Source organism: Lonchura striata, chromosome 35 (genome assembly GCF_050655825.1).
Source record: "Lonchura striata isolate lonStrDom1 chromosome 35, ASM5065582v1, whole genome shotgun sequence".
NCBI lineage: Eukaryota > Metazoa > Chordata > Aves > Passeriformes > Estrildidae > Lonchura > Lonchura striata.
In genome coordinates this window covers 1,595,420-1,604,675 of record NC_140737.1, presented here as the reverse complement: position 1 = coordinate 1,604,675, position 9,256 = coordinate 1,595,420, and the positions used below count along the sequence as shown (strand labels likewise).

At 47.4% G+C, this 9,256-nt stretch overlaps 1 pseudogene; it reads left to right on the top strand.

Moving 5' to 3' along the window:
- The first annotated feature begins 360 nt into the window (after positions 1-360).
- Positions 361-3,817, top strand: LOC146764236 (uncharacterized; annotated as a pseudogene).
- The last annotated feature ends 5,439 nt before the right edge of the window (positions 3,818-9,256 follow it).

The window sequence follows — 9,256 nt, the reverse complement described above, 5'->3', positions numbered from 1 at the left end:
CAGATGAACCTCACAGTTCACAGGCTTGGTAAGTCCTCCGATCGTGTCACCCCGGGATCACGCCTGGCTGGGAGGGTTATTACCATAGTGACTGCGGGAGCTGCTTGCGAGGGTAATCCAGGAACCCTTCGCACGCCAGCTTGGAACCGGCGGGCTACAGTACCCGCGTTCCTGGGGGGAGAAGTGACGGGAGGAAGCCAGCAGCTCTGGCACAGCAGTGGGAGAAATCCCCTGTCCCAGAGTTAGGGCAGGAGCCCGTCCCTGCCTCCCCCTTGGATCCCGTGATACGGTGGGAATTCAAAAAATTTGTGCTGTATTACAAAGTCTGGTGGAGAATAGACCAGTGATGCAATTAAAATAATGGGTGCAAAAGTATCGGTGTAACAAAAGAGCATACTAAAACACCTTAGAAATATTTTAAACAATGTATTCTTCTCAAATAAGCTCCTCCTGCATTTTGTATGCTGGCTATTAGTAGAAATACCAAACCTTACTGTGCAAGAACTGAAATGGCTTTCTTTTTGGGACCAAATTGGACAGATATTAACTTTAAAAGTTGAAAATGGTGAACATAAAGCTTCTCAATTTTTTCCGATATTTTTACAAGCCCGAAAAAAGTTTTTAGAAGCAGAAAAGATCATACAAACACAGAATCACAGTCCGAATAACCCCTTTTCCCCCACCTACCTACCTCCTCAATATCCCAGCCCTGATATCCCTTCACCCACCCTGTATCCTCTTCTAGCACCTGGTTCTTCTGAGAAATATAGTCCGGATTCTATTCAGAGAGCCTTGCACCGTCTCTGAAACACATGCGGGACTATAATGGCAGTGACCATGTGCTCCGACCCCCTCCCCTTCACAATCCTTTCCTGCCCCCACCCACCTGCCCCTCCTCATGCTCACAGCATGGGCAGGGCCGGAGTTTCCACCATGGCATCAGCACCCTGGAAAAGGGGGAGCGACCTGCCTCTCACCGGGACTCGGGGGGTGGCGGGGGGACACAATCCTGCCTCTGCCGATGAATCTTTACCATCTATAGCACCGGTTGTTTATTTAGGAAGGAGAAACGGTACCAGAACATACCAACCACTACCATATAGAGACAAAACAGAGATCTGTAAAATCCAGAGAGAGTTTAGGAGGTCCAGTGAGATTTTTAGAGGTATGATTAGGGCAACTTTCAATTCAAATGAAATGGTACCTAAAGATATCACTGATTTATTTAAATGTTTACTAACACCTTCTGAATAGGAGATAAGGGAAAATAAGTGGAAGTTAGCTTTGACAGTAGTTTTACGAGAAATACAACATACACCCAGTGAGGCCATTAACAGTGATGGCAATCCTATTACAATGCATCATTTATGCGGTACAGGAGACATACAATGCCCAGAAAAACAAACCAGACTCTTATGTAGGTCGGTTTTGGAAAAAATCTGTAATGCTGCAGAAAAAACATTGTATCAATTACCAGTAACTGAGGCTAAGGGCAGCTATATTAACATTAAACAGTTTCCTTCTGAGAGTTTTTTACAGTTTGTGGGTCGTTTGAGAACCCAAGTCGAAAGACAGGTGCAAGACCCCAGGGCACAAACAGAGCTGATTAAAGAAATGGCTCAGAGGAATGCAAATAAGACCTGTCATAGAATTCTTCTCAGTCTTCCTCTCGACCCAGCACCTAGTCTTGCTCAGATGATCGATGCGTGTACCAGGAGAGCAGAGCTGCTTGATACCCCTGACAGAAATACAACATCTGCACAACTACAGCCCGTGTCCACTGCTGCACCAAGTCCAAGGAGGCAACTGATGTCATCACAACAGCTGCAGCACATCTTCTGCCTGAGTTGCAAGAAACCGGGACACTTCGCCAGAAACTGTCCTCAAAATCAGAACTAGAGACAGATCAACAAACAAAAAAACTGAGTGCGAAGTGCATGCCCGCTGCTAAAACATACGCGCAAAGATATAAATATAGCAGGACCCACACGGGACAATGCCTCTCTCTTAACAAATAAGGGGGAGGCTGGGAATCATGGTGGGGGGGGAGAGAAAAATAAAAATGTAAAATGTACAACTAAGAAGGTCTGGCAGCCACTAGGCAGACCTCGCCTAGTGACTGCCAAAGGATTTCATTTCAGAACCACTGATTGGGAAGTCATTATAGTGGAGCTGTCAAACAGCTCACAAGACCTGCAGGTGTACGATATGGAACTGAACAGTGAGTATTTCGTTATTGGGGACACAGCATACACACCTCCAGAGACTGAAATAGTTCCCATGACTACTAAGGGAAAAATATCCAGTCTTATGCTGTTGGCATGTTGTGTACACCCTCCATTTTACCTAGAAAAGGGGCAAATTCTTGCACAAGCCATTCCCATCCCAGTAGAAATAACAGTAGAAGGAAAATCACCAGGAGTCTACTGGGCAGAGATAGTAGGAGAGGATAGACCCTCGATGGCATGCAACCTAGCACATGGGTCAGAGAACCTTCAGGTGGAAGGGGTTTTGGACACAGGTGCAGACATCACGGTGATACCTAAAACCATGTGGCCACCACACTGGGAATTGCAACCTGTGGCAGGCAAACTTCAGGGCACAGGAGGAACCACATTGGCAAAAATTTCAAAAAATGTTGTGCAAATTGAGGGACGTGATGGGAAATTGGCAAGCGTTCACCCATTTCTTGCAGACTATAAGGCTCCTCTGTAGGGGAGAGACACCATGTCCCAATGGGGAGTCCAGTTGATCATTCCTAGGACACCCCAGGATTTTTGGAAGTAGCCACTGTGGCATGCCCTGCCCACAAGTTAAAGTGGTTGGATAACACCCCAAGGTGGGTAGCACAGTGGCCTTTGAGTTGTGAGAAACTCAAGGCGCTTGAGGAACTTGTGAAGGAGCAGTTAGCTCAAGGGCACCTGCAAAAGACAGGCAGCCCTTGGAATTTCCCAGTCTTTGTAATAAAGAAGCCTGGGAAGGACAAGTGGAGATTGCTCCACGATCTCCGAGAAATAACAAAATTGTAGAGGACATGGGACCTCTCCAACCGGGAATATTTAGTCCAGCTATGCTCCCCCAGAATTGGAAATTAGCTGTATTAGATATAAAGGACTGTTTCTTCCAAATTCCATTGCACCCTGAAGATGCCCCGAGGTTTGCATTCTCAGTTCCCACCATCAATCAGGAAGCCCCGATGAAACGCTATCACTGGAAAGTTTTGCCCCAAGGTCTAAAATCCAGTTCTTATGCCAACAATACGTAGCCTTGCTACTGTCTCCGGTACGTGCAGAGAGAAAAGACGCCATCATCCTTCACTACATGGGTGATGTGCTTGTGTGTGCTCCCAATGACTCTATACTCCAATACACGCTTGACCTAGTGGTTGAAGTTTTAACCTCTGTTGGATTCCAATTGCAGAAAAACAAAGTTCAAAGAATGCCGCATTGGAGATACCTGGGCCTGGAAATCTCTGCAAGGACCATTGTCCTGCAGAAATTGGAGATCAATTGCAACCCCAGAACACTAGCAGACCTCCACTTGCTGTGTGGGTCTTTAAATTGGGTAAGGCCCTGGCTAGGCCTCACAAATGAGGACCTAGACCCTCTCTTCAATTTATTGAAGGGGGAGAGGGAGCTGGCCTCCCCAGGGAACTGACCCCAGAGGCAAAGACAGCAATCGAAAAGGTACAGAAGGCCTTGTCAGAGAGGCAGGCACATCGGTGTGACCCAAACGTGCCTTTCCAGTTCATTGTTCTAGGAAAGCTGCCACATTTGCATGGGTTGATTTTCCAATGGATCGAGGAGCAGAAGGATCCACTCTTTTTCATAGAGTAGGTTTTCCTCTTTCACCAAAGATCCAAAACCATCACTAGGCCACAAGAGCTGATAGCAAAGCTGATTCAGAAGGCCAGGGTGAGGTTGTGCGAATTGGCAGGGTGTGACTTTGCATGTATCCACCTTCCAGTCAGGCTTTCTGAGGAGGGAAGGAACTCTCCTGAGAGACTGACCAAAGGGATGTTTGAGCATTTGCTCCAGAGCAGTGCCAGTCTCCAATTATCTCTGGACAGCTACAGGGGACAAATATCAGTCCATGCCCTGTCTCACAAGTTGTTCAATGAGGAATTCCACCTTATTCCTCAAGAGAAAAGGAGCCGGAGCGCACTCAAGGCTCTCACAGTGTTCACGGATGCCTCTGGGACTTCCCACAAGTTAGTGATGACATGGAGAAATCCACAGACTCGGCATTGGGAAGCTGATGTCGAGCTTGTGGAGGGATCCTCCCAGGTGGCTGAACAGGCTGCAGTGGTGAGAGCTTTTGAGAAGTTTTCTGAGCCAATCAACTTGGTGACAGACTCTGCCTACATGGCAGGAGTAGTGTCCAGGGTGGAGCAGGCTGTGCTCACAAAATAGAGAATGAACATCTCTTTAGATTGCTCTCAAGGCTGATTTATCTAATCTCTCACTGGGAGCATCCATTCTTTGTCATGCATGTGAGGTCACACACTTATTTGCCAGGTGAGATTGCAGAGGGGAATTGCAAAGCAGACTCCCTTGCTGCACCAGTTGAAAAAGCATGTCTCCCTGATGTCTTCCAACAGGCAAAGCTGAGTCACCAGCATTACCATCAGAATGTCCAGGTCTGATCTGACAGTTCCAGCTAACATGGAGTCAGGCCCGAGCCATTGTGACCAACTGTCCTAATTGCCAGCTCCAGGCTGTGCCATCGTTGGGCATGGGGGTAAACCCCCAGGGCCTTGGCAGCTGTGAGGTGTGGTAGACAGACATCACACACATTCAGAGTTTTGGCTGCCTTGAATGTGTTCATGTAAGTGTGGACACATTCTCAGGTGCAGTGTATGCCTCTGCTCATACAGGACAAAAGTCTGCACATGTCAAACAACACCTAGTGCAAGCATTTTCAGTATTGGGGGTTCCAAAAATGATCAAAATAGATAATGGCCCAGCGTATATATCCAAGGAGTTTCTGGAATTTCTCCAACAGTGGGGAGTGGAACATAAAACTGGCATCGCCCATTCCCCCACAGGTCAAGCTGTAGTCGAGCATGCACCCCGGACGCTCAAACAGGTATTGAAGAAACAAAACAGGTTAGCTCCGTGGATGTCTCCACAGGAGACACTCTGCAAAGCCATGTTTACCATCAATTTTCTGAACTGTTCATTTGAAAACATGAGTCCAGCAGTGGTACATCACTTTAACAGTGGCAGTCAGTTCAAATTGTCTCAGCATCCCCTGGTCTTGATTAGGGATCCAGAAACTTGGGAGACCAAGGGTCCCTATGAACTCATGACCTGGGGTCGTGGCTATGTGTGTGTACCTACTCCCTCAGGCCCTTGGTGGATTCCCCAGAAGTGGGTGAAACATTTTGTCCCCAAGAATCCAGGTCAGACAAAAGGGGACAGGAAGCAAGTAGCTGATGCTTCGAAGAGAAGATGCCACCAGATGGAAGAAGAGGAATGTTCCTAAGTGTGAATTCCTTCTGGCAGAAACAGAAACTTTAACATGTTCTTAAAATGTTTGTTTTTCCCTTTTAGAGAAAACCTACCTCCCACTCAACCCTGTGATGAGCCCCATCCAAGTTGTCATCTTGCTAATGCTGAACAGTCAGGCAGCTGCGTGGATCATCCCTCAGCCACGTCAAAACGTCTGGGTGACTCTGGCACAGACACTACAGCAGGAAAACATTTGCTTGTCCACTGCAGCAGCAAAAGACCCTATGTCCACCTGTCTGGTAGGAATTCCATGGCAGGCGGGAGAATTTCCAGCAGGCCTGAACAAATATAGCTCCAACGAAATCCCAGAGTCATACACCCCTTGACCACACAAAGATCAGAAGCAAGTTGGGGTGATCCTGGAATCCTTAGAGGAGTGGTTGCGAGGTTTGCCCAGGGTAGCTCAGGAACGCCAAGAGTTAGAGCTATTGGGTTTCTCTCCTGCAGCTTACTGTGTACACTTTGCTGTGCTCCCAAGACCTTCTGACAGTGATAAATACCATGTTATAAAACAACGCAGTGGGGAGTTCACTGCAAGGAGGTGGTGTCAGAACACGAGCCATATTGGGGCAGACAACCCATCACACTCCAGTCCCAAAGGTCTCCCTAAGGGATTGTTTTTAATTCGTGGGGATAGAGCATGGGCAGGAATTCTGTCTCAGCTTTTAGGAGGGCCATGTACAATCGGGAGGCTGTCCGTATTGACACCCAACCAAACTCTAATTGGTGAATGGACACATAAAAACAAATCGGCAAACAAAATTCAAAAGAGGAGTGCAGACAATCTGGACCCAAATTGTAACAGAAATTTTTCATTGGGCCAAGTCAAAAAGAGTTGCTGTGTCCCTGTTCCTTCCATGGGTCGCAGCAGCCAAGGCTCTAGGTGAATTGGGCCACCTTAGAGTGCTGGGTAGTCAAACAGGCAAACTTAATATCTGCAGCCATCAGCTCCCTCCTAGAAGACGAGGAAATTACCAGACAGGCCACGCTGCAAAATCGTGCTGCAATAGATTTCCTTTTGTTACTGCATGGACATGAATGCAAGGAATTTGAAGGACTTTGTTGCATGGACCTGACTTCAAAAGCTCCAAACATCCATGCTGCCCTTTGAAGCATGAACAGCCTGATTGGACAAGTGAAGCAAGAATCTGAGGATTGGTTTACAGAACTGTTTAAGGGCTGAGGATTCACGGGGTGGTGGACATCTATTGTTAGATCAATTTTGTTACTCCTTGTTATTCTGTTCCTTGTAACCTTGGCGTTCAGGATCCTGCGTCACTTGATTTTCAAAGCTATCAAGGGTCTCATACCTTTTACCTCAGAAGTCAACCACATAGAGCTGGCTAACCTGAGGAGGTCTGACTACACCACCAACTGTAGGTGGTGGGAAACCCATAGTCAGGGTTGAATCGAGCCCAGTGAATTCCTGTAACCTTGTTTAACAAATAAGGGGGAGGTGTTACAGTGAGCTCATGGGCACTCTGTGACCCCTTCCCCGGGACCCTGTGACTCTGATCAGATAACCCTGGACCCTCCTTCCTGCCCCAACGGGGTTGGCGGAGAGCCAGAGAAGCCCACCCTGTCCAAAGTCTATATAGACCCCTGACATTTCCTGTTTGTCCTCTTTTGTCCTGCTCTCCCCTGGGACATCACAGAATAAAGAGTGCTGCACCAACATGTATCGGGGTAAGAGCCTTTTTTGGAAATCTTTGCCATCTCCTGATATTCCTCCCTGTGGAAAATAGCAGGCTCCTGCATGGTGTAGATAAATGGAGGCAGAGATCTCTGAAGTTTGCTCTTGGGGAAAGAGGTTTATTGGGGGTGCAGAAGGGTCCTGCCTCGTGCTCCCAGGTGCAGCACGTGGCTGGGCCTCAGAGGGTTGGGGAGGGGAGAGACAAAAGGAGGGTCTAGGAGAGGTGAAGCTCCAAGAGGGGAGGAAGTCCAAGAGGGGAGGAAGTTCCAAGAGCCTGCGTGGCCCCTCGAAGCCTCCTTATCAAGGGGCTTCTAGGTGGGTTGGAATAAGGCATGGCCAATAGGGTTACAGACATTTGATATTTTAAGGGAGGGATAGAGGTGCGGGGTGAACCATACATCTTTTGGGGGGTGGGATGGAACAGTCCATTTCACCCCAGGACCCATCCATAGGCAGGGGCATTGTCCGGCTAGCTGGCAGAACTGTTCTCATCCCAATGTATTATTTATGAACAATTATATTTATCTATCATCTGCAACACCTTCCCTCAAAGCCTTGGATCTCTGGGCTAGCCTGATAATTCAGGGGGCTGTGTGTGGGGGGGGAACGACAGCTGTCTGCGAGACAGAACGAGCTGTAATTCTCCCTTGCCGGGGCTGCTGTGGTGCGGTGGCAGCAGCAGGGAGAGGCAAGGGACAGCATTGAAGTTGCTGTTCTGAGTGGAGGGAGAGAGAAGGGGAGGCAGCATGAGAATAAGTGATAAGACCAAGGCAGAGATAGCCTTGATCTCTTGCCAAGTCTCAAAATCTCGACAAGTTGTTTATTTTTGTTCTCTTAAAGCAAGATTCTTTCTTTTTCTTCTTCTCTTTTTGCTGTTAGGAGGTGGGGGGTTTGCTCTGAGAAGTTGTTAGAAGGATGGGTCTGTGAAGGCTAAACAGCTAAATAATGCTCAGAGGGTAAAAGACAATATTTGTTAAGACTGGCCTGGCTCCTTTTATGCTGTTGTTTGTTTGCTTGTTTGTTTTGTTTAACTAATTGAGGCTCGCAAGAAGAGGAATTTGCCTCTATGTTTTCCCTTTATAGCTGTTAAGGCTGCCTGCCTTAGAAATAAAGGGAAGCATCCTGAGCATGGCAAGTCCGTCTTTCTCTAGAAGTGTTTGTTGTGTGATCATAGGAGCTGAACAGCCTAGTACAGCTGAAGACTCAGGTAGGTACAAGAAGACCAAGCAGCTGTGGCCAAAAAAACCCCCAAAAATCGCAACTTGTTGCTAAACCCAAAAAGTTTTGAAGAATGCTAATGGCAAATCCTGATGTGGAGTTGCTTTTCCTCCAGTCACTGTTCCTGTGCTATTAAGAAGTCCTTTTCAGGTACTGCTGACAACTGAGGCATCAATCCAAGCCAAGGGAAAAGAGAGTGGATCCACACCAGCAGAATAAAAGGACCTGTGAAGGAACCTGAGGAGTGGACTAGCACATTTAAACTGGGTGATACCAAATTGACTCTCAGACAGGGACTGGGTGGTAATGAACTGGGAGGACCCAAATGATCTAAGAAATGTGCAAAGAATCACAGAAAATTGAGGAACAAGGCCAAGCTTTATCAGTGGTTTCAAGTGCGATCTGGACAAGTCCTGAGACACACCAGATATCCATTCTGGGTAGGAATACTTCCATTCTGAACAAGAGGATCAGGACTATTTCAGTCAGAGAATTCTTGTGTTCTGGCCTTAGCCAGAACAGTTTCCCTCCCACCAGGGAAACTGCTTCTCCCCCTGACAGTAGAACTCAGCATAAAATGCAGAGAGAAAACTATCATAGTGAGGAGGAAAGAGATAGACCCAACCTTTACCCCTTAAGGGAAGTACCAACCGCTCCCAGAATCACTGGGTACCTAAACGTCCCGATCAACACGGGGGATGTGAGAGCCTTTAGGAGGGAAATGGGAAAATTAATGGATTACTTTCTGGGGGTAGTGGAGAGGCTGGATGAATTCCTGGGGAATAGGATCTATTCATATGATGATATCTGCGCCATTCTAAGGTCGTTGTTC